Below are 3935 nucleotides of genomic sequence, written 5' to 3'. Positions count from 1 at the left end.
ATTCCCAGGCACTATATTATCAAAGACAAATGCAATATTACAGTTGTTTTACTGTGTACAATCATTTATTCTTGAACATATTTTTTGAACATCTGAACAACACACAAAAACAAAAATATGTTTTAAATTAAAAAAATATGTATAGCATCTTGAATGTCTCAGACCTTTTTATTCACACAACATAAAAAATCCAGGTCTGTTGAATGTTTAGACCTATTTTTCAATGCAACACAAAAACATCCAGCTCCGCTGAATTAAAATAATAATAATAATAATAATAATAATAATATATATATATATATATATATATATATATATATATATATCTTCAGGTTTGCAGTCCTTTTAATGTACATAACACACACACAAAAACAATGGCCCGCTGAATTAAAATAAATAAATAAGTAAATAAATAGACAGATAAATAAATAAATAACACAACATAAAGCAACACTCTGGTCTGTTTAATTAAAATAAATAAAATTCCAAAATAATACGCTGAATTGTTCAGGCCTTTTTATTAACACCAGCCACAAAAAAAGTCCAGGTCTGTTGATGGGCTGCCAGCACAAGACAGATGGAACCACCTGTCGCATCCATTACAGGCAATCTGGGTGAAAGTAGAAATTATTGACATAGAAAAAATACTATTAATATTAAAAAACATCCTAGCTCATATAATTTGAACTTTTTTGGGTCAACCTCAGTGACATCCTAATAGAAGCAGATTTATGCTGAAAATAGTTATTTGTTAGCAAAATGCTGACAGGAACCATTGTTATGGTTATACTAATGTCTTTCATATAAGTACCTAATTAGCAGCAGTTCCATGGCACATATAAATAAATTAAAACTGAACATTTTAAGTGTGAAGAAAAATGTCCTATTCTTAGATAAGCTAAAAGAAAAGCTGTTAGTAATGTAGTTATCAGTCTTTGTGTCCAGTATTACTGAGTAAAATGTAAAGTGAATATATCAATTCTGCCATACCCATGAGTTGTCGCCATTTATTTCACCACAGGTACAACAAACTTCGCTCAACTCATCTGTTATGTGCAACAAGAAATACAATTATTCGTAGTACAATATTGAAAGCATTCAGTGCATGTGCATATTTTTTCACCTTGGAACAATCAGCAGATTACTTTACAGTTATCACCAGAAAAACAATTATTTACATGTTTGCAGCATATGCAATAAAAAATGTATGCTACAACAGATAGCCAGACTGACTGAGATACAATCTTGACAGTATTTACCTGATTCTGCCAGAACACATCTTGCGATTTCTTTCCTGAATCCGTCAATAGTCTTGTGTGAATTGCAAAACCACAAAGGGATGCCTTTCAGTAGTCGTTCTGCAAACTGGCAAGATTACGTCATTAGTAAGGCTTCTCTTCTAGACAAAATGCATACCTGAGTACTTTCTTCTTACTTTACACACAAATACTCCACAAGATGTTCCATCCTTCTGTAAGGAGTGTGGAGATGTGTCACACCTCCAGTGTGACACATTGCAGCCTTTATTCCTCATAAAGGCTCTGTAAAAAAGAAAAAAAACTCAACTTTTTTATACCTGCCATGAGTAAGTAAAGTAATTTCAGTCTCAGTTTGTGTAAAGAATTTGCTGGAACTCATACATTTGAAAGTAAGCACTTCTTGATTAAATTTGACACATGACCTAAACATTTTCCATGCTGTATCACCAGTTCTGTCATGAGGTTTGCCTAATATGTCTTTTCCCTTACTGCACCAGAAATGTTAAGAAGAAGACTCCTCATGCCCTGCCTCAACATTTACAGCATTTAGCTGATGCTCTTATCTAAAGTGACATACATTCTGTGATTATAAGGAGGGTCTCCCTGAATTAAATAAGGGTTGCTCAGGGCCACAATGACTGGTATGGGAATCAAACTTAGATAGTTGCCTGCTTTAACCATTAGACTATTTCCAGCAACAAATAAAAGAAGATGTATTTGTGTGACAGGATATATGGCAAATATTTTTAGTAAATGAATTTCATTTCCTGGCCTCTAGGTTCTTATGGTACAACGTAGCTCATCTTTCTTACCTTGTGGCATCAAGACACTTTGACATCTTGGCCTTTGACTCTCCCATTGAATCCAAAAGAACTGGTTTTTGAGGGATGGATACATAGCCTAAAAGAAAAAAAACAAAACATGGTATATCTGAATAATTTGTTAAATAAATTGAGCTAAATGATTCTGTTTAATAAATTCATTCATATTTAATCATGCAAACTTTAAGCATAATCATTACAAGTCATTATACTTGCAGCAAGACTCCAGTGTCCATGTTCACCTATAACCCCAAGAATGATTTCGAATTGGGTAGGGTCCCACTAAATAAAAGAGACAATGCATTTTATCTACACTAGTTTAATATTCTATTCTATCTAGTCCAACACATTTCATAACATTGAACAGGATATCAGGTCATTCAAAACATGTAAATGATTGGAAATTTACCTTTCTAAGGATGTTATATGATTGTCGCCATACTTTTCTCATGGCAAATGAATCAATCAGGAAAGCCTTTTCCTCTTTCTCCTGGTTGTTCTTCCTCACCATAGCATATATGTATGCATTTATAACCTTTGAGACAATTTAAAATATTCACATAAAAGCGACAGATTTCAGTTAATTCTGTTGCCCAAAATAGTTCAAATAAATGTCCTAACCTCACTCTCTAGTTCTCTTCCAGGTGCCATACGTGCAATGTCAAAACTGAACACTTTGTAGGCCCCAATTCTGGACAATATCACACATCTATTGTCAGTCGAACTGGTTGACCAAGCCTGTTCAATGCCTAAAAAATAAGTTACATAAAAGTTAGACATGCGAGTCTGTAGATAACATATAATAATATAGAACATTTCAAGAAAAACTTTATTGAACACCAGTTAAAGATGTTGTTTTCAAAGAATGCTTTGTCTACTTACTCTTATCAAATTTGGAGAGAGACGATCCAGGAGAACGAAGGCTGAGGTCTGCGGGTCCGGGAGAGGGAGGGCTGAGGTCTGCAGGTCCAGGAGAGGGAGGGCTCGGGTCTGCGGGTCCAGGAGAGTGGGGGGCTCGGGTCTGCGGGTCCAGGAGAGTGGGGGGCTCGGGTCTGCGGGTCCAGGAGAGGGAGGGCTCGGGTCTGCGGGTCCAGGAGAGGGAGGGCTCGGGTCTGCGGGTCCAGCAGAGGGAGGGCTCGGGTCTGCGGGTCCAGCAGAGGGAGGGCTCGGGTCTGCGGGTCCAGGAGAGTGGGGGGCTCGGGTCTGCGGGTCCAGGAGAGTGGGGGGCTCGGGTCTGCGGGTCCAGGAGAGGGAGGGCTCGGGTCTGCGGGTCCAGGAGAGGGAGGGCTCGGGTCTGCGGGTCCAGCAGAGGGAGGGCTCGGGTCTGCGGGTCCAGCAGAGGGAGGGCTCGGGTCTGCGGGTCCAGGAGAGTGGGGGGCTCGGGTCTGCGGGTCCAGCAGAGGGAGGGCTCGGGTCTGCGGGTCCAGGAGAGTGGGGGGCTCGGGTCTGCGGGTCCAGGAGAGTGGGGGGCTCGGGTCTGCGGGTCCAGCAGAGGGAGGGCTCGGGTCTGCGGGTCCAGGAGAGGGAGGGCTCGGGTCTGCGGGTCCAGCAGAGGGAGGGCTGAGGTCTGCAGGTCCAGGAGAGGGAGGGCTCGGGTCTGCGGGTCCAGGAGAGTGGGGGGCTCGGGTCTGCGGGTCCAGGAGAGGGAGGGCTCGGGTCTGCGGGTCCAGCAGAGGGAGGGCTGAGTTCTGCAGGTCCAGCAGAGGGAGGGCTGAGGTCTGCGGGTCCAGCAGAGGGAGGGCTGAGTTCTGCGGGTCCAGCAGAGGGAGGGCTGAGTTCTGCGGGTCCAGGAGAGTGAGGGCTGAGGTCTGCGGGTCCAGCAGAGGGAGGGCTGAGTTCTGCGGGTCCAGGAGAG

The 3935-nt window shown here is 42.4% G+C and overlaps 1 long non-coding RNA gene across 1 annotated transcript; it reads right to left on the bottom strand.

Moving 5' to 3' along the window:
* Positions 1–423: 423 nt before the first annotated feature.
* LOC111836982 (uncharacterized) lies at positions 424–3032 on the bottom strand. The gene is made up of 7 exons (XR_011986075.1): positions 2963–3032; positions 2702–2829; positions 2490–2615; positions 1436–2362; positions 1260–1365; positions 991–1046; positions 424–610 (listed from the first exon to the last, which is right to left on the bottom strand). It is a non-coding gene; the product is annotated as an uncharacterized lncRNA (long non-coding RNA).
* Between the last annotated feature and the right edge of the window lie 903 nt (positions 3033–3935).

The sequence above is a fragment of the Paramormyrops kingsleyae genome, unplaced genomic scaffold (genome assembly GCF_048594095.1).
Source record: "Paramormyrops kingsleyae isolate MSU_618 unplaced genomic scaffold, PKINGS_0.4 ups29, whole genome shotgun sequence".
Lineage (NCBI taxonomy): Eukaryota > Metazoa > Chordata > Actinopteri > Osteoglossiformes > Mormyridae > Paramormyrops > Paramormyrops kingsleyae.
Note: the sequence above shows the minus strand (reverse complement) of the source record. Positions and strands in the feature narration are given on the sequence as shown.